This window comes from Pistacia vera, unplaced genomic scaffold (genome assembly GCF_008641045.1).
Source record: "Pistacia vera cultivar Batoury unplaced genomic scaffold, PisVer_v2 Contig266, whole genome shotgun sequence".
In the NCBI taxonomy this organism is placed as follows: Eukaryota; Viridiplantae; Streptophyta; class Magnoliopsida; order Sapindales; family Anacardiaceae; genus Pistacia; species Pistacia vera.
In genome coordinates this window covers 296,131-318,826 of record NW_022196075.1, presented here as the reverse complement: position 1 = coordinate 318,826, position 22,696 = coordinate 296,131, and the positions used below count along the sequence as shown (strand labels likewise).

The 22,696-nt window shown below is 37.9% G+C and overlaps 2 pseudogenes; one reads left to right on the top strand and one right to left on the bottom strand.

The window, feature by feature from the left end:
* Window positions 1–1,508: 1,508 nt before the first annotated feature.
* LOC116133168 lies at window positions 1,509–15,718 on the bottom strand (annotated as a pseudogene).
* A 3,660-nt stretch (window positions 15,719–19,378) lies between these two features.
* On the top strand, window positions 19,379–21,930 carry LOC116133167 (annotated as a pseudogene).
* Window positions 21,931–22,696: the final 766 nt, after the last annotated feature.

Here is a 22,696-nt window from a genome sequence, read left to right as displayed (position 1 = left end):
AGAAGTCACGCGTGATTATGAAATTATTTGATTTGATTGGTTTTGGTGGGGGGGGGGGGGGGGGGGGTGAAGAACAATGTTTAAGTGGTTCGGATGCTCACAAAGCGAATCCTACGTCCACTGATATTGTATTATGAGTGAAGTTAGATCACGTTCAGCGGCTGATATAGCTTGAGAATACAAGAGAAAGAGGAGAGAGTATGTTATTCCAGAGTGAAATTAGTCAATCCACAAATAGGAGAGAATCATCTATTTATAGTGGGATAACCAAAGTAATGATTACTAAATCTGCAAATGTGGTAGATGCCGTGCAAATCCAGCTCTGCATCCCATTGCTCATTTGCCCGAGTGATTTCCTTGACTCATGCAGGGATTGGACACTGGACCGTTTCCAACCATACGCACCTGACGTACACCTACCACACTGGCAGGAGCATACCACTCACGTCATTACGCAATGTAACCACATCTGAACGGTTGTAGAACCTTCTCAAGCTCTGACCACCCATGCTGACAGGGCTCTACATCAGTCCTACTTTTCTAGGCATAACAAATATATTTAATAGAGGTTGAGAGTAGTGATTTGGGTTTAAATAGTCCCTTCCAAAATAATTTTATATATTTTAAAGAGAAAAATATAAATAGTTTAAGTGATAATTAAGAATAAAAATTATTCTGGTTTTCACTTCAACGGTTGGATACTCTAATTTGACCATTGATAACAATCTTGGTCCCAATAGTTTTATAAGGCAATAGAGTAGGTATCAATATCATGTTCCTTGTGTTAAATAAACAAAATATTTTGGTTTAAAAAGAACAGGCAAGACCTCCTCCCTATGGATTTTTTTTTTCCCGTATTTTGGTTGAAAAGTCATATTGATATCATAGAGACACGATAATTTGTAAAAAGAATATGTTAATGGCCAAATGAAGTTTAAGGGTTTTTTTTTTTGGTTTTTTTTTTTTTGGTATTTTCACAATAATTCCCGCACATAAAACTATTAATTACCTGAATAAAATTATGTACACTACTAATTTAAGCTAATCCAAATACTAATATTGATTTTTAAAATCTTTCAAATAAAAATTCGAATTTTCATATTTAATACTTAAATTAATTAGTACATATACCATTACTCTAATTACCTACTCTGACTGCATAACTTTTTTTTCTTTAGTAGAAAATGTTGTTGAAAGATATTAACAAGATATGGTAGACTATTATATTGAAATGGATCTTATCTATGTATTTCAAGGACAAATTAAAATATAAAGATTTATTTGAATTTGATTATGTTTTTGTTTTCTGACTGAAGTTCAAATACACAATTGATTACAGCCTTTAACACTCTGTCGGCACACACGCGCGTCATATACCCACAATCACGATGGTACTATGACATGCAGCAAATTTAACTACAAAGAGAAAAATTAATTTACAGTTTTTCACATTAAAGGTTTATGGATTAATTATTTACTTGTGAATCTTTGTTTGTTGAGAGAAGATTTTATCCTCCATAGTATGCAGAGTTCACTAGCAGAAGGCCTGTGAAGGGAGCCTGTCGAAGGCAAAGTTCAGAGATTGATAGCATGGTCCTCGCCTTTCCAAGTCAACTCCCCGCCCAACCGTGGATCCACCCATTTCTTTTACTTTCTTGCTTTCACATTCAGAGACATCTTTCAGGACGGCTGCTGCTAAAGATGTCAATAGTTGACCTCTTTCGGGGCAAAAAGCCGCCATCCCCGTTACAAGTTCCAAAAGGATAACTCCATAGCTGTAAATATCATTCTTCTTTGGGCTATTCCGAGTTCTCAAGTAGTGAGGGTCTGTGTAACCTGGAGAACCCACATCACTTGCTTGGTCCTTGACGGTGGCGCACAACCAAGAAAACCCCATCTTTGCAGACCCAAAATCACAGAGCTTGCAGTTGAAATACTCGTCCAGAAGGGATGTTTGAAGATTTGATGTCACCGTGTACGATGTGCAGGGTGCATTTCTCATGTAGATACTCAATTGCTTTGGCAACCTGGAAAGCTATAGCCATCGTTTTTTCAACGAAGTATTGACTCCATCCTTTTGCTTCCTCCATGGAGCTTCTCATGCAAGCTCCCATTCGGCACGTATTCAAACACCAGAGCGCCTTCATCTGCATAACGATAAGGACACCGTGGCATCAATATATAACTCAAGAAACTCAATAAGACTAAAACCATAGATTGCTTTGCAAATATATATATATAACTACCTTTATCGTTACAGTAGCCGAGAAACTTGACAATATTTTCGTGGCAAAGGCGGAGCAGGATACTAGTTCTTGCTGGAAGACCTGATAGAGAATCTGATTGCCCCTTGAGGGTGAATGGAACCAGGTAAACGAGCCGATAGACGTTACTAAACCCTCCTGATCCAATCACTACCGAAAAATTATTGGTGAATGTCTCAATGCTCGTCCCAACTGTATTTCTTTGCGGAAGAACCATCACCATCCTCCGCCTTTTGATCAACCACGACTCCAACTTGATTATTACTGGGTCTGCGTCTCAATTTTTTTGATCCTGAACAATTTGGCGAGAGGCCATTACAAACAGTAAGACTAGTAAGAGAAGAACAGAGGAAACAAGGGCGGGGCTATGAGGGTCAAAGTTGTGGGATTTAAAAGGAGATATTGTCGGTGGATAATTATTAAGGAGTGAGTACGGTAGACCCAAAGAAAAAGCGGTAGCCTTAGCGGGTATGGGGTGGGAAGCGACGCAGAAGGTGAGTTGAGAAGACAAGAGAAATTAACAACACCAAAACCTGGAGACAAATAGACCACAGTACGGTAGGAGGAGTCTTGAAATTGAAACACTCGCTTCTTCCCCTTTGTTAGATGTCAAACCCTGGAAGGACAATCCGACAGGCATGGAATCCTCTTCGATCTATCATATTTAATAAAGATACAGAGAGAAAGGTAGAGCAGAGATTTAGAATAAGACGGACATTGGATCACGAACAGAACACAATAAAGAAATCATTTTCTACATTATTTTAATCGTGATGTTATTAAATTAAAAAGAAATTCTAGATGATCCCGTCGTTCATGAGTCTATCTCAGATGGGTTGGATAGATAGTAGTTTTCAATCTTCTTTAACACGTGGCTTCTTTGTGATGGTCCACTTATAATTTTGATTATAACATAACCAAGAACAATTTGAATCTCAGATTTATTAATATACAGTAAAACATTTTGATGCAAAACACAACTAGCGAATGGTTAATCATTTTAGTAATGTTTGGTGTGCCATCAATCATTCTTTATATATGCAAATCATACATACAATGTATATATGCACACGTGTTTATTTATTAAATGGTCTCCATCCAGGGCGTCAAGTCTGACTTTGCATTTGATAATTTAGGCAATGTATCTTTGTCACAAGCTCTATTACATAAATTGATTTGTGTGGGAGAAATTGTCTTGTCCGCGTGCCAGAACAGCAGACAATGAAAGATTCCATGCCATCTTGACATGAACCAATTTTGGAGAATCTCTAATTTTTATAAAGCACCATTCTCCTCATCTTAATAAATGTTTACATAACTATATAATTTTCTTCTTTTTCATTTCGTGACAAATATTCTGAAGCTCCCATATCATACCACTAATAGGAATGCAAAACTGAAACTCAGTTAACTTTTAGGTTATATCTTCACAAATTCATTGGAGAGTGGTCGATTTTTCCCTTTAGGGAGCCAACTCTTAACATTTATCTATCTTGATAGTATAGCTAAAATTTAATCTTGGTAATATCAATAAGTTAAATTTAAGGATGTTTTTATATCACAAAATGAAAAACTGTTGGTGTTGGGGAGACTCTTTATCTCTGAGTTCAATATTGTCTCATCCACCAAGGACTAGAGTTGATTCGATCAATTTGAGAAAGCTGATATCCACGTGTCTCACCCCAAGAAAGCCTACCACGTAAATTAAAGGATTCACAAAACCTACAACCCTCACAACTTCATTCCTCTCTATAGATAATGAATTGTAAAGATGACGCACACATCAGCAACCAACCTCTCTCTTTTACCAGGCCCAATCCCTTCCCTTTGAGATTGGCGTCGAAATCCAGCCACTAGCAATAACAATATTCTTCAAATTCTCTTTACCAATTATTATAATTAAATACATTTTTATAAATTAATGTAATGTTTATTTAGATCATTTTTAATCAATTTTAATTATACAAAAATTTATATTTGATATAGCAATATTATGTAACAAATTATCAAACTATATTTTACATAATGTTATCTGAATTTAATAATACAAACACATTAAGAAGGCCTTTAAATCATATAATGTTTTATTATAAAGAGATGTTATATTAACAGAAAAATAAATCATCTTGAAGATTACTGTGAATATTTAAGAAATGTGTTTTGTTAGTTCGAATAAATGGGTGAATAATATGCTTTGTTAAGAGGATAAATTGGTAGATATATTATATATATTAATAAATCGAACTCTTTTCCAAATATTAATATAATATTATTTTTAAATTATTTCTTTTAACCTCTTATATTTGAAATTTTGCTAAAACACCCCAATCATATTAAACTTTAATTTGTAGCAAAATCACATCCACCCATCCTATGCCACTGTCGACAGCCAGCCACCATCGCCAACCGTTATCGATAGTCGACGGAATGACGCACGACTAGCCGTATATGGCCAGTCGTGTGTCGATAGTCATTTCACAACCATATCTTTGATCGTGAAATGGTCATAGAAACAATTAGATCTGACCAAAAAAAGGCCTTATTGGTGCACGACTGGCCAGATCCCACCAGTCGTGCGCTATTATGACGATTGACGTCGGCGGTGGTTGTGGGTGGATGTGTGTATTTTATTAACTTTTAAACTTTTTTGTAGCTGAAGTGTTTTAGCTAATTTCTCAAATGTAGGGCGTTAGATAATTATTATTTGGTAGACATGTAAGAGTAAAATAAAATTAGATTGCCTAATAATCTTTTAATAACATCCAAGGTATCGGATTACCCCTTACATGACCAACCGTAAATACTATTTACAATGAAAGTTATCCATAATATTTTATTACTTGCAAAACAAACATAATAATTTTACAAAATAAATGAAGATTACTCAATTATCTTATATGCCTTAATCCAAACACATCCATTAAGTATTATTACTTTAAGAAAAAAAAAAATATTGTTTAATATCATTTATCAATCGTGTACAAAAAGTTATTTTTAATGCAAATTAACATCGTGTATGAATAATTTCAGGTAATTGGGCAAACCATTCTCTTTTGTGATGCTTGATTTTGAAACCAACTATTTGTACTTGAGAATGCTGAGCAGGCTCAGAAGTCACGCGTGATAAGAAGTATTTAGTTGATTGGTGTTTTGGTGGGGGGGGGGGGGGGGGGGGGGGTGAAGAACAATGTTTAAAGTGGTTCGGATGCTCACAACGCGAGCCGAATTACGTCCACTGTATACTTGTATTAATGAGTGAAGTTAGATCACTTCAGCGAGCTGAATTATAGCTTAGAGAATACAAGAGAAAGAGGGAGAGAGTATGTTATTCCAGAGTTGAAAGTCAATCCCACAATAGGAGGACGTCATCTATTTTATATGGGTGAACCAGAGTAATATTACTAAATCTGCAAAGGTGTAATGGCCGTGCAAATCCAGCTTCTGCAGCCCATTGCTCATTTGCCCGATTGATTTCCCTTGACTCATGCGGGATTGGACACGTGGACCGTTTCCAACCATACGCCAACTGACGTTAGCACCTACCACACTGGCAAGCATACCATCACGTCATTACGCAATGTAACCACCTGAACGGTTTATACCTTCTCAAGCTCTGACCACCCATGCTGACAGGGCTCTACATCAGTCCTACTTTTCTAGGCATATAACAAATATATTTATAGAGGTTGAGAGTAGTGATTTGGGTTTAAATAGTCCTCCAAAATAATTTGATATATTTTAAAGAAAAAAAAAATAGTTTAAAGTGATAATTAAGAAATAAAAATTATTCTGGTTTCCACTTCAACGGTTGGATACTCTAATTGGACCCTTGATAACAAATCTTGGTCCCAATAGTTTTTTAAGGCAATCGAGTAGGTATCAAATCAATGTTCCTTGTGTTAATAAAACAAATATTTTGGTTTAAAAAGAACAGGCGAACCTCCCCATATGGGATTTTTTTTTTCCTATTTTGGTTGAAAGTCAATATTGGATCATAGCGACACGCAAGTTGTTAAAAAGAATATGTTTTAATGGCCAAATGAAGTTTTAAGGGTTTTTTTTTTTTGGTTTTTTTTTTTTTTGTTAATTTCCAATATTCCCGCACATAAAACTATTAATTACCTGAATAAAAATTATGTACACTAACTAATATTTAAGCTAACCAAATACTAATATTGAAATTTTAAAATTTCTTCAAAATAAAAAATTCGAATTTTCAATGTTAATACTTAATTAATTAGTACAATACCATTATCTAATTACCTACTCTGACTGCATAACTTTTTTTTCTTTCTTAGAAAAATGTTGTTGAAAGATATTAACAAGATATGTAGAAACTATATATTGAAATGGATCTAATCTATGTATTTCAAGGACAAATTAAAAATATAAGTTATTTGAATTTGATTATGTTTGTTTGTTTTCTGACTGAGTTCAATACAACAATTGATTACAGCCTTAACACTCTGTCGGCCACACACGCGCGTCATATACCCACAATCACGATGGTACTATGACATGCGCAAATTTAACTACAAAGAAAAAAAATTACAGTTTTTCACATTAAAGGTTTATGGTAATTATTTACTTGTGAATCTTTTGTTTGTTGAGGAGAAGATTTATCCTCCATAGTATGCAAGATTTCACTAGCAGAAGGCCGTGAATGGGAGCCTGTCGAAGGCAAAGTTCAGAGATTGAAGCATGGGTCCTCGCCTCTTCCAAGTCACTCCCCGCCCAACCGTGATGCACCATTCTTTTACTTTCTTGCTTTCACATTCAAGACATCTTTCAGACGGCTGCTGCTCAAGATGTCAATAGTTGACCTCTTTCGGGCAAAAAGCCGCCATCCCCGTTACAAGTTTCCAAAAGGATACCTCCATAGCTTGTAAATATCATTCTCTTTGAGGCTATCCAGTTTCTCAAGTAGTGAGGTCTGTGTAACCTGGCGAACCCATATCACTTGCTTGGTCCTTGACGTGTCGGCACACGAGAAGAAAACCCCAGCTTTGCAGCACCAAAATCACAGAGCTTGCAGTTGAAATACTCGTCCAAGGATGTTTGAAGATTTGATGTCACCGTGTACGATGTCAGGGTGCATTTCTCATGGTAGATACTCAATTGCTTTGGCAACCTGGAAAGCTATTGCCATACGTTTTTTCCAACGAAGTATTGCTCCCATCCTTTTGCTTCCTCCATGAGCTTCTCACATCAAGCTCCCCTTCGGCACGATTCAAACACAAGCGCTTCACTGCATAACGATAAGGACACCGTGGCATCAATATATAACTCAAGAAACCAATAGACTAAAACCATAGATGCTTTGCAAATATATATATATATACATACCTTAATCGTTACAGTAGCCGAGAAACTGTTACAATATTTTCGTGGCAAAGGCGGAGCAGGATATCTAGTTTTTTCTTGCTGGAGACCTGATAGAGAATCTTGATTGCCCCTTGAGGTGAATGGAACCAGTAAACGGCTACAGATAGACGTTACTAAACCCTCCTGAATTTCCTAATCACTACCGAAAAATTATTGGTGATGTTCTCAAATGTCGTCCCAACTGTATTTCTTTGCGGAAGAACCTCACATCCTCCGCCTTTTGATAACCAACGATCCAACTTGATTATTACTGTGGTACTGACGTCTCAATTTTTGATCCTGAACAATTGGCGAGAAGGCCAGTACAAACAGTAAGACTAGTAAGAGAATAAAACAAGGAAACAAGGCGGGGCTATGAGGGTCAAAGTTGTGGATTTAAAAGAAGATATTGTCGGTGGATAATTATTAAGGAGTGAGATAGCGGTAGGACCAAAAGAAAAAGCGGTAGCCTTAGCGGGTATGGGGTGGGAATCGAACGCCCAGAAGGTGAGTTGAGAAAACAAGAGAATTAACAACACCAAAACCTGGAGACAAATAGACCACAGTAGCGGAGGAGGAAGTCTTGAAATTGAAACACTCGCTCTTTCCCCTTTGTTAGATGTCAAACCTGGAGGGACACCGACAGGCATGGAATCCTCTTCGATCTATCTATTAGATACAGAACAGAAGAAAGGGTATAGGCAAGAGATTTAAATAAGACGGACATTGGATCACGAACACACACAATTAAAGAAATCATTTTTCTACATTATTTTAATCGTGATGTTATTAACTTAAAAAGAAATTTCTAGATGTATCCGAGTCGTTCATGAGTCTATCTCAGATGGGGTGGATAGATAGTAGTTTTCAATCTTCTTAAACACGTGGCTTCTTTGGCAATGGTTCCACTTACTAATTTTAGATTAATAACATAACCAAGAACAATTTGAATCTCAGAATTATATAAAATATAACATAAAACATTGTGATAGCAAAACAACTAGGCGAATGGTTAATCACACTTGCGCATTCACATCGTTTTAGTTTGACATGAATGTTGGTGTGCCATCAATCATTCTTTACATATGCAAATCAGACATAACAATGTATATATGACCCCACGTGTTTATTTATTATGGTCTCCCTCCAGGTCGTTACTCTTGACTTATGTATTTGATAATTTTTTTTCAATGCAGCTGCAGGCAATACACCTTTGTCACAAGTGTTACCGAATATACATAGATTATCATATTATGTATTTGTGGGAGAAATTGTCTTTTTCCGCGTGCCAGAACAGCAGACAATGAAGACCCGAGTCATTGTTCCATGCCATCTTGACATGAACCAATTTTGGCGAGTCTCTAATTTATATAAAAGATCTTAACTATATGTTATATTTGGTTATCATAAATTAATCAATACTATTATTTTTCTATTGCCTTCCGGTTGGAAAACTTGACAAATACACCCCTGTGATCCTAAGTACAACCCCGTGATCCCTTGCAGGTTTGAAAACCTGACAATCACACCCTTAACAACTTATAACATAATGAGAGGTGGAGAACAAAGAATATGAAAATGCAGAAAAGGAGAGAACAATGTATATTTGGAATCAAGATCGGAAATGACCATGAAATTGCCAACATAAAAGAACATTTACGAGGATTAGATGACAACATTTTGTGCTTAAAGAAAAAATGGGAAAGGGGTAAAACAAACCTACTGATGCCATAAGAGCAGCCCCCGTTAATCCTCCCAAAAGGGAACCCTTGCTCCCTGATTTTGCAACTACATGCAAAAGAAAAAAAAAAAATTGACCTTAACTTAGAGAGGCAATGCATAGCAATTCAGGATATACGTAAAGAAAGAAAGAAAGTATAATGTAAAGGCAAAGAGACCGCCACCCAGAAGCAGGACCCTATATGAGGCTGAGGTGACAGGAGCGAGCCCTGCCACCACAGCCAAACCCAGTTGTGATTTACAGCAGAAACACCGCCGGGCACCAAAGTTACATTTCCCATGACCATTCCTTAAATATGCAGCATTAGAGATGCTTCGAGAGAAACTCATTAGTCATTACTGGTATATCTAAACTCTTCATATCATAATTCGAATCTGAAAGTTTTGTATTTTGATCCGAAAAGACCTTAGCCGGGGCCGCTGCCGAAATCAGTACACAAGTGAACGACATCCTCAGTCTTCACAGTCTTGCACTTGCTCAACATTCACACAGCTGTGTCAATTCAAGCCATTTCTTCTAATTCTAACGCTTAAATGGGCCATCAGTCCAATCAAGATCGGCCCAATATAGTTTAATTGAAAGGTTAGGCGGTTTAACTTAAATTTTAATAAAAATTCATAATCATCCATCTACTCTAATCTAATACTCCAAATAATTGACACAAAAAATTAATTTGGTGGATCAAAGAACATCTTACATACCTAGGTTGTTTAGTACACATAAACTAAATATTTTTAAAATAATTTTGCAATCAATATTAAAAAAAAAATCTGTGGTTTTATTGATTAGAATCTCTATTTACTTTTAGTATTATTCTATTGATTTAGTGTTAGAATTATGAAATTTTGAATTTTTTTTATTGAATATATTTAATAGAGGTTGAGAGTAGTGATTTGGGTTTAAATAGTCCCTTCCAAAATAATTTTATATATTTTAAAGAAGAACAATATAAATAGTTAAAAGTAATAATTAAAAAATAAAAATTATTCTGGTTTTCACTTCAACGGTTGGATACTCTAATTTGACCATTGATAAGCAAATCTTGGTCCCAATAGTTTTTATAAGGTAATAGAGTAGGTATCAATATCATGTTCCTTGTGTTAAATAAAAACAAATATTTTGGTTTAAAAAGAGCAGGCAAGACCTCCTTTATATGGGATTTTTTTTTCCCGTATTTTGGTTGAAAAGTCAATATTGATATCATAGAGACACGACAAGTTGTAAAAAGAATATGCATATTAAAGTCGGATGAAAGTGTGAAGTTATATAGATTGATGTGGCCGATAATGGTTCGAGGGCGATTTTAGGGTTCTTTTGTAGGAAAACCGTTGGAAGTTGGTTCAAAGGAAGGGGATAATGAGGAAGTTGGCAGAGATTTGCCTGATTTTAATTTGAACTGAGGGCATTGATTTGTTAGTTGAAAAATCAAGAGTAACGGTGAATTGGGTGGTGAGGGGACATTGTAGAAGAGGTTGGTCATGGGCGGCAGAATGAAAATGTTGAGGAGGAGGACCCTGTACATGTTCCCGTAGATGTAGAGATTCTTTTAAATAAAAATTATGCAGAAGGTGTAGTTTGTGAGGAAGAGAACTCTATGTCGTTTATGTAGGTTCAGAGAGGGGCAATTGCAGGTAGTAGTGAATAGCTCAGTTTTATGGATGGATCGGAGTTGCATATAGGGTATTATTTGACAACAAAGAGAAAGTGGTGAGGAAGCTAAAACTTGTTGCGGTGAGAGATAATTTTGAGGTCCATCTCCAAAAGAGATTCAAAGACTTGTGCGCACAGAGTTGGGATGTGTTGTTAGTTACTGGAAATGCTGAAAAGGAGACAACGTGCACAAGATTTTGTGAGGGGCACGCCGGAGCCCAGGTACGCAGTATTAGAAGCGACCGTATATGTTTGAGTTGACAAACGAAGGTAGCAAGACGGCTTTGAAGTGGGACAGGAATATGATGTTTAAATATTTTTTGTTGCTTACGGTTCTGCTATAAGGGGTTTGTAAACATGAGAAAGTGTTGGTTGTTGATGGTTACTTTTTGACGGGAAAGTATGGAGGTACATTGTTGGTGGCCATTGCACAGGACAACGAGAATCAACATATCCTCTTGCATGGTGTGTGGTTGACTCTGAGAATGCAAGTCGTGGACTTGGTTTTTTCAGCAATTACGTACGATAATGCCTTGCCAGCAACCTTGATTGCAGATGCCTCCTCTGCCAACCCGCCTTTGAGAAGTTTTCAAATTCTGTTTGCAGGAACTTATCTGAGATCATTGTTGGTACCATGCCTTGCCAGCAGCCTGATTGTAGATGCCTCTCTGCCAACCAGCCTTTGAGAAGTTTCCTCCCATTGTTTGCTAGGAACCTACAAAATTATCCGGCACACACCTGCAACCACGTAGCTTTTGTAAATAAAAAAAAAAAATCCAAAAATTTTGGAGTGCAAGATTGAGAAGTTCACTTAGTCCGTCTCTTTCGGTAAACTCGTATAAGATGACACCTGAACATCAGCACCATAACCCAATTATTAACATCAACATCAATAAACTACAATATTCAAAGTCAACTTCCATATCTTTTGATTAGGTTCTGGTCACTCAAACGGATCCATATGCCCCTGGAAGTACTCAACAGCCTAGCGTCCGACAGTTGCTCATTGTTCATCTTTAGTCTTATAAAGATTAAAGAAATGAAAGGGATTACAATTCAAAATCTTAAATGAAATGAGTGGACTGGATTGAATCAGCGGTATCTTGGTTGCATTTTTCTTGGAGGGATTTTCTTCTTTTATGCCGATATGCAAATGAAACCCTTCATAGCACCGCAAAGGTCTGCGTAAGCCTCTCAATCATTTTGTTCTGCTTTAGGTGCATTGGGGGGGGCTGCAGTTGTCGACTCTGAAAGAATGGTTTTATGTGAAGAAGAGGTCTTTATAAAGAATCAGAGCCTATTCTGTACCAGGATGAAAGAAGATCGGAGTCGTGAAAAGGAAAAGCTAAGACCGGTTATGCCGAAAGTAAAGAGCTGGTATTTCTCGCCTGGGGTGATCCGAGTGAGGAAGATTTGGAGATTGAATGACTTGCTGGGTATTCCTTATTATAGATAGCACACACAAGAAGATGGGTAGCTTTGGGATTGGTCATGGTCAAGAGCCAAGACCTATTAGGCCGAAAAGACTTGATCACCAAAGTGCTCAAACATCCCGCTATCATGTAACAGCCAACGGAACAACAATGACAGTGGCTCCAACCGATCTCCAACTGCTTGTCTCGACAAATAGTTGGGTTGCAGTTAAGGATCTTCAGCAACCCTCATCTAGATGCGCGACAACTGTATTTAGTGCATATCTCTGACGTTGATGATGCAGTAGGCTCTTTTAACCTTGCCCAACTGTGGCCCTATTTGGGCCTTTCCCCCCGTACATAATGCATAATCCTGTCATCAAACTTAAAATCGTCAGGGATGCAGTCTGAGTCTTCTGGGGCCAATCTTTTTCGCTTGGCTCCTTTTGCTGCACCTTTACCAACGACCTTTTTAATTAAATTGCGAATGTCGAAACAAACATTTGGCCAAAAGCCACATCGGTGAGGCACAGTCGGTATACAATAGATCACCATTACGGTCTGTGTTGCCTATCAGTGTAATACCTCATGATGTGCTGCATTAATTAAAAACAAAATGATAAGTATGGAAAACATAAGAAAATTAAGGAAAATAAGCGAAAATGACTCATCGGGTCCTCAAGCCACTGCCCATCGTCAACAACTATTCAAACCATTCCTGATGATAATCTCCTGTCTTACACTTTACATGGGATCACTTCCTGATTCATTGTAATAGGCATAGAAGAGTTTTTTCTTTTCCTCCTCTATTGGCCTATACAAATCGACTTTGAGTCATTTCTGCTTGCCCACTCCTACCCTCCTCCATTATACATCCCCACTTCTCCACCAACCTCCTTAACTCCTCCATTTTTGCTTCTTCCTATTTGTTTCTTAATTTTCTTCTTCTTCCATGTGTTACCACGTGTAAGGCAATTTGACAAACTTGCTCTTTCGACTCTCTCTTTTCAGCCTAGGTTACACTTCAACTGCCTTTAATACTCCACCAACTTCTCCTCCACCGTACCAATTTCAGCCACTTTATCCACTTTCTCTCCCACTTTTTCATCCGCTCTTCTATTTGGAAACCTGTCATAAACGGTTATTGTAAAACTCTCAAACAGGCCGTTATGAGGTTAACACCTCATTCTCCTAACGCCAACGTCTCGGCAAAGCGGTACCTGTTGTACGGTTTGCTGAGGCATACGAACCTCTTCTCCCTCTCCTCCTCCTCCTCCCTCCCCCCGTCGATTGGAGCTTCATCATCCTCGGCGTCAACCACGTTCTCAAGCAGTGACCCTGCAACTGCCGTCACATGGTGACCCCTTCTAAGTCCTGCATCAGGCGGTCTACCATTTCCCTTTCACCTCATTGCTTTGAAAGATGTGACATACCTCCGCTTCACCCCCAGTAGCAGTGAGAAAGGGAAGGACGACTCCTACAATAAGAAGGACATTTTAAAGCAACGCATATTCAAAAGCTTAATCATTTAATCTTACCCCAGTCGCTTCAATTTCAAGTCTATGTGGTCGTAATCCCAATGGGTCAATTCTGGACATGCACAGCAACATCTAGGAAAGCTCGTGTCATACATCCGAACTCTTCCCCCTCCCCCCGCCTTCGTGAAGACAGGGACGGCCTCATACACAAGCCTACATTGTAAAAAATAGTATATTCATAATTCAAACACATATATTACAAAAAATATAACAAAAAGCTATTAATATTTACCTGCATTGCCCATGGGAAGCCAAACAAATGTACGTGCTCGGCTTATCCTTCCGACCCCCTTGGGAGTGCTTTAAAGCCAGTTTTTCCCTTGTAGGGAGTCCATGGTTCGCTTAAATGATACCCATCCCCACGAATAAGAATTAAAGAAGTCCAAGTTGCTTGCAAACTCACTCAATCTATATCAACGACTTTTATTGGTCACCAGCCATTAGGATCGAATGTAAGAACAATACCAAGCACAGTTTGAACTTTTTGGATCGGTAAACCGAAGTCTCTTATAATCTTCTCTAAATTCCTGTATAGACGCTTTCCCCTGCAAAACCTTCTCAACCAACCTTACGGCTGCCACCCATCTCCTTTTGCCTTGCCTCCTCCTCATCTGGATTTCCCACATCTTAAGCTGGTACACACAATATTCCATCATCCCAAAACGTAGTGGCTTTCCATCCACCACGAACCACATTTCTTGCTTTTTTTGGCATTTTACGAGTGCAATAACTATAATGCACTCCCTACCCCCAGAACGCCTTTTTCCAATTTGCTCCGATTTTCAAAAACTGACTAAAACAAATTCTTTGAATTGTCGTTGACCATTCCTCAATCCATCTAAAATCCTTTATCTTCAAAAACATCCATCGACCTGATTGTCACCCTTACAAGGAAGTACGGTACATTTGCTACAATGTCCAACCCGTACTCTTATAGTTTACAGTCCGCACAATCTGTACAATCGATATAAACAAAAATCAGCAACAAAATAAACCAAAACAACTAATAAACAATATATCAGCAACAAAAATTACCTCTGTGGTCGCTTAAGCGATTTCGGAGCTTAAGAGATCTTGATTCTGCCCCGTGCAGATCTCTTAAGCGATTTGAAATCGCTTAAGCAACCAAGAGTAAACTGAATGAATCGCTTAAGCGATACAAAAGATCGATTAAGCGATCTTAGATCTGGGCAGATGATTTTGCCGCACAAGATCGCTTAAGCGATGTGGAATCGCTTAAGCGACCAACAGTTAGATGAATCTTAAGCCATAAAAAATATCGCTAACCGATCTGGAATCACTAAACGACAAGAGTAAAGATGAACGCTTAAGTGATCTAAATCTGGGCAGTGACTCTGCCTTGGACAAGATCGCTTAAGCGATCTGGAATCGCTTAAGCTACCATGAGTAATAGAGATGAAATGACGCTTAAGCGATCTTAGATCTGGACAGATGTTGATTCTGCCTCAGACAGATCGCTAAGCGATCTGAAATCGTTTAAGCGACCATGAATAAAGGGATGAATCGCTTAAGCGACAGTACAGAGCAATACACCCACAAACAAATCGTACCTTCTTCGTCGGCCTCCTCATCGCCTGCATTCTCTTCGGCCTCCTCCTCCTCGCCGGACTCCTCCTCTCGCCTGAATTCTCGTGGCCTCCTCTCTTCTAACCGTTTGCTTCTTTCTCTATTGTTGTGCCGCCGTCGTTCCTCTGACTGTGGACCACCTTCACTGATCAGATGATCCATGAAGCAGCCATTGAACTGCTTGCGCCATTGGACTCTAGGATTCCAAGTGGCATTGGGTTTTCGTCCTCATTGTGAATGTCAGCCATGGTTTGGATTGATTTGGTGTGAAAAAATTGCAATTCGATCGAAAATCTAGAATGTATCGCCGGAAATCGCAGAGATTCGTTTAGGGTTCAAGATCTATTTTAGGATGAATTTGGTGTGAAAATTTGCAGTTTCGATAAGAAATCGCAACTGTATCTCCAAAAATCGCGACTGTATTCGTTTAGGGTTGAACAAATTGATTTTGGATTGAATTGGTGTGAAAATTTGGAGTTGGATCGGAAATCGCACAGTCTCCGTTTAGGGTTCAAGAAATCGATTTTTTCCTCATCAGTTTCGATTAAGCGATTGAATGGGTGGGGTGAACTTTTAAATTTCAAATTTTAAAAACTTTCATTAATTATGATTTTTCCCACATATGTTTAATCCTTTCATTTTAACCATTTTACATGTTTATGAATCTTAACTGTGCCACGTCAGCCTCTAAATTAAAAAAAAAAATGAAAAAAATTTTCAAGGCCATTTTGTTAAATTGAATCTTGGGATGGCCGAGGAGTTAAATTTTCTCCTCAGTGTTCTATTCTTCAATCCCAATCGATTCCACTTCTCATCAATTTCCCTCAGTTTCCCTTTCCCCAAAGACCTCAACGCCTCTCTCCAACCAAATTCAATGGCAAGTACTTGGAAAATTCACCCACTGTGCTTGGTAATCTCCAAATTCACCACTTTTTACGCTCTGTTCGTTCACATTCTAGCTTCAACCAATGCCACATTTTCTTCATGTTCTTCTTTATCACTGGACTGCCGGTCTCCAAGTCTCTTGCTTTTTCGCTTGATTTGCTTGCCTCATAATTTGCGGGCAATCTTGAAGAGCTTTTGGTCATCTAGGGTTTGTTAGAGTAGATGCCCTGAGCCAATCAATTATTGTAGAATTGACTCTTTGTAATAATGTTCATTAATCAATAATAAAAGATTTTATTCTATATGCGGTAAATCATTATTATAGCAATATGTATTGATATATGTCCTTAGAATGTATGAACCGTGACGAGGGTATCAAGTGTTTCAAATCTTGATAGTGAGAACCCTATGAGCACATATAGTGGCCATTCTAGAAACGTCCGTAGCCCAGTATCATTCTGAAGGAAGGGCACAGATAACGGTAAGGCTATCATAGTGTTGAACGACCCTATCGAAAGGCATGACTGATCTCACTTGTCAAGGTTGTTTGGTGACAACCTGGTGCAACACCTGGGTGCTTGCTTTAGGCAAATACACACACAGCAAGTTCACTGGAATGACCCATCAGAGGATTCCATATGGATGATAACCCAAGTGTCTATGAAACAAACTTCTAACGAATGGTGGTGCATGTGATCCTAGAATTGAGATCACCGGAGCGCCTTGGTGACCGATTGGTGCAGTTTGACACTAACATAACGCAGTTTATTCAGAGTGTCAATATGGTGGTGATGACTGCATCAAGAGTGTATCAAGACTATGGTGAGTTGACAGAGGATTCATCACTCCCGGGTACAGGAGAAGTTATCTCACGGGGCAATTCAGTTATGGCAATGACACTAAAACTGTGGCTACAGTGGGATTGAGTTGTTGCTCTACCAGTTTATAATACAGGGCATTGGTCCAGAAACTGAATACATAATATGAGAGTAACGAAGGTTGACAATATTTCTATGCCTTCATCTCGTCGAGAAACGTATGATGAAATGATCAAATTGTACGGTAACCATATCATTGACAGGTAGCTACTTTGTTGAATCCGAATCTATCGGGTGGCCATGATGTCTTGCTAGGGGCCAATCTTGGTCTGTGTTAATCGGATATTATACACTGCCGGTTGATGAGGAGCCTAAGGGTCACACCATAGAAGATAATTTAAGACTCAAGAAGAAAGAAGGGCGTTTTCGTCTTTTAGGTGAAAGGGGATTTTGGTAATTTCACAGTGCAATTAAATTTGCTGAAGGTCGTAGCCTTTATTTAATTAGAAAAATTAAATAAGTGAAATTACGTTTAAATATGTGTTCACATATATTAATTAAATCATCATTATTGAATGTATAGATTAAAATATATTAATTGATTTATTGAGATAATGATGAAATAAAAATTAAATATCTAATTGGGAGTGTTTGGTAACATGGGGTGTTGAGTTGGAGCCAAGCCTATTCCATATGGAATAGGGTAACTAATTTTATAAAAGAAAAATGTTTCTTTGTAAAATATATGACTTTTCTTATTTCATTCTCTTGAAAACCAAAACAGCAGCCCCCTTTTCTCCCACTGCAGAAACCCATTTTGCTAAAATCCATTCATTTTGATTTCATTCTTCTTTAATCTTAAAGCCAAAGAGGATCTAACAAATCCCTCTTGGTTCTTTGTGATTGTCTTCATGTAGACTAGTCGGTTCGATCCTACGCTTGAGTCGGTAGCAAAAACGTTCAAAGACAAATATGGTGGAGCCTCAAACGTGCGTATAATTCTCTAACTCATGATTAACCTTTTTGTGTAGATTTTACTTAATATAAATTGTAAATTATAACCTGACTTGGCTCATGTAAACGATCCTTGTATTATTATTTTTTGTTTCCGCTACGTTATGGATCATTACTAACAAGGTTTTGATGAGAGAAGGTTGCAATCTGCGGAGCTTGTATGTGATTTGTGACTGGGTGAAATTTGAGTGAGTGCCGAGTTGATGCGGTTGAGGTTTCGGGATCGACAGTGATTTGAGGGGATGATGGGGTTGACTTGATGAGTTTTTCGGGTTTTGAGAAGACGAATCTCGTTTGAGTCGGTGACAGGCAGCCACCGCCATTTTGGGTGGCCAATGACGACGACGGTGGCTGCCTCGTCTGATTTGGAAGGAATGGACATTGTTGGTTAACGAGTGGATATGGGTAGTGGTGACATTGTTTTGAAGCGGTTTGTAAGCTCTCTTGATGTCGAGGTATTTTGACTATTTTTTTTTTTTTTTAATATGTTATGTGCACTAATCAAAACCATAGTAATAACTAACGTGATAGACCTCTCTTATTAAGTCAGTTTTCTCAAAAACAAAAAACAAAAAATTCAAAATTTCGATTGTTAGTACTTGGATTAGTATAATTGATTAATACATATAACAATACTCTTTCTTTTTTTAATTTAGGTTAAATAAATAATTTAATTAATAAATTATTAATTATTAAATGATGTGAAAAGTGGTGATATGGCAATTGACGTGCAAAACCACGTAGCTCTTTCGTTTGGAAGTCTAGCATTTCTCTATGTTTAAACACTAAACGGCAAACTCTTACAAAACCATGTTCTGTTCTTCTCCTTCACTTCTCAATCTCCTTAAAATCCGTGAACTCAACTCGAACTCAATATGGCTTGTCCAAGTTTCACTCTTTCTCCTTCTCCAAAACTGCTCACAACAACAAGAGTTCTTTTCAAATTTAAGCCTTTGTTTCATCAAACAGTAGCAAACACTCTTTCTCTTTGAAACCCCACTTGAGTTTCACCTACTCATCGTTCTATCTCAATCACAGCTTCTTCAGCCCACTCACGTGTCTTTCGCAGAAATCAGACGTCATTGCTGTTGATGCACCCAGAAACATGGTAAGCCGCTGGAACGTGATTTTTCTGGGTATTGATATATTTTTTTTTACTTTTTTAATCTTTAAAATTGATGGGTGTTGTTCTGTGGTTTTATAATCTTTGTTTGTGAAGTGGGTCAGTTCTTGTTTGTAAAGTTTATAATTTCCTGGCGATGGGAAAGCTACTTTATCCTATATAAACCCGGTAAGGTTGCTGTAAGCGTTTAGGTAACACATAAGGTGATATGCTGTGAAATATGAATGTTTGAAATCATGTTTTGTAGTAACATGCAATGGTGTGGGATAAAAGATAGCATTTTGATGTTGTAATTTGTCTGGTACATTATAAAGCCAGTATTGTAACACACTTTAGCAATAAGAAGAGTTAATTTGTTGATTCCTATCAACTTTTTGCCAGTTTGAAATTATGGGAAGGAATTCGTTTGAATTTAGGATTGTTGGATTTGCGGGTCCATGTGGGTACGTGATATGTTGATGAATATATGTTGTATTGGAGGTTGAAGCAAGGAAGATTATAAGCAATGCAGTGAGTATAGTAGTGCTATAAACCAATTGCAAATTGTGTTCCTGTTTTGTGTAATTCATTGATGAATAGGAATCAGATAAAAGATAGAATAATATGTTAAAGGATGATGTTGTTATTGGTTATTTATGGATGGAGTAATTCTTTGATTTTTTTTTTTAATGGTGCAGAGGAGAGGGTGGTTGTGCTAGTTATTGGTGGAGGGGGGAGAGAACATGCCCGTGTCTGCTTTGAAGCGATCTAGCTCTTGTGACTCCGTATTTTGTGCACCTGGAAATGCGGGGATATCTAGCTCAGGGGGTGCAACTTGTATTCCTGATCCTGATGTTTTGATAGTGAAGTTGTAGTTTCATTCTGCCGGAAATGGGTGGGGACTAGTTGTTGTGGGACCGGAGGCTCCTCTGTTGCAGGTCTTTCCAATGATCTTGTAAAAGCTGGAATTCCTACTTTCGGCCCTTCATCAGAAGCTGCTGCTTTGGAAGGTTTAAGAACTTCATGAATAATTTGTGTGACAAATACAGGATTCGTACCACTAAGGTTTGTGTTTTTTCTTTGGTCTCGATTAGGAAGTTAGTTATGAATTATGATCAGATCAAGAAAGTGACTGTGACTAGTCCTGAATGTACCATCCTGTTCCACTATTCTGCCTTTTGTCGGCCAAACTAAAAATCTTTAAGTTCATGGTTGTCTTTTTCTTCCTTCATCACAGAGAAATCTTTTCCTGATGCTTTGATTTGTTGCTGCAGGATAAAACTACAGAGCCATCTGCTGCAAAGAAGTATATTCAAGAGCATGGGGCACCTATTGTTGTTAAAGCAGATGGATTAGCTGCTGGAAAAGGAGTCATTGTTTCTATGACACTGAGGAGGCATACGAAGCTGTTGATTCAATGCTTATTGAAAATGTTTTTGGTTCTGCTGGGTGTTGAGTCGTTATCGAAGAGTTCCGAAGGGGAAGAAGCATCCTTTTTGCCCTTGTGGATGGAGAGAATGCTATACCTCTAGAATCTGCTCAGGACCATAAAAGAGTTGGATGTGTGATACAGGGCCAAACACTGGTGGGATGGAGGCTACTCTCCAGCACCAATCTTGACCAAAGAACTAGTCTGTGGTCTGGAATCTATAATCCTCCTACCGTGAAAGGAATGTCAGTAGAGGGATGTAAATTTGTCGGTGTCTTATATGCTGGCTCATGATTGAGAAGAAGTCTGGCTTACCTAAGCTAATTGAGTACAATGTGCGATTCGGAGATCCAGAGTGTCAGGTTGTTAAAAAGTATCCCAGCATAATTTCTTAATATGATCCGCTCATAATTTAGATATTGATTCAAATAGAAGTTATTTCTTGCGGAGTTGTTCATGCCATCTATTGATGTATATGGGTTGGTGGTGAGATTTCTATATAGGTGGTTTGTAACAATGGACAAGGTTGCAAGAGGAGAGTTTAACGACCTATGAGATGCATGATATTGTTTTTCGTACCAAGGTTTCTTGTTCTATTTTAATGATTGGCAAGTGGTTGGGTAATAATAATATCTAGTTTGCACTTTATGGTGCTCGTGCTATAAGGAGGCAACTGACCATCTTTTGGGTTCATTGCATGTTATAGCCAAGAAAGTTCAGTTTATGAGCATAAATGATGATATAATTTGATGTGGATTTCTCTTAACCATGCTTATTACCCATTAATGGTGCACAGGGATTGATGGTTCGCTTGGAGTCTGATTTGGTACAAGTTCTGCTTGCAGCATGTAGAGGAGAGCTAACTGTGTGTGACGCTAAATTGGTCCCAGCTCTGCCAGGTGGTCGTAATGGCAAGCAGGGTTACCCAGGATCCTACGAGAAAGGCACCATGATAGGAAATCTCGGAAGAAGCAAAACAGTTACTCCATCTGTCAAGTATTCCATGGAACTGCACTTGATTCTGATGGCAACTTCATTGCCACGGAGGCCGTGTTCTTGGGGTTACTGCAAAGGGGAAGATCTTGAAGAAGCACGGATAGAGCTTATCAGGCTTATAGGAAGTTAATGGCCAGGAGGGTTCTACGGCGGATATTGGATGGAGAGCACTCCCAAAAGCAACTTGCCTCACAAGGGTAAATTTATGTCCAAAAACTAGGGGTGGTCATTGAGGACACATATCATTCAATGTTAACTGTTGAAAATGGCTGATAGAGTTATCAAAATAATGTATTAAAAAGCGTTTCCATGTAAGCGAAATTTGTTACCTGAGAAGTCTTCATCTTTTTCTACTACATTAAAAGATTCAAACAAAGAAACTTAGAAACTTCTAACCAATTCAATGCACAGATCTACATGATTCACTATGTAAGGGTAGCGAGTTGACTTTTTGACCCAAGCATTGTCTTTTACACATGTATTCCACAACTATGTAAATTTTCTCCATTAATATGTAGGTAACTTGTAGTGAATTTTCCCTTGTTTTGGATTTTTATGATTAGATGAATTTTGGCTTACAAATTTTGTCATCAACTCTCATTGATAGCATTCTACATTGAATCTATTTCTTTCCTTTGTTATCCTGTTTATTTGTCAAGTGGAACAGCTTCAGGCAGTACAAGGATGGCATTTGTATTGTGTTTATGTATTGTAATCTTATGGCATTGTTTCATTTCTTATATTTGAATAGTGTTATGGTTCCACCTTCTCGATAATGTCATGATTAATTTGAAAACTTTCAGTTCTTTTTTCACATAAATTCTGCTGTTATCTGTTCTTTTTTAGTGATCCAGTTTCTCTGCTGAAAATCTTAGTGTCTGCAAAAAGGATTTTAA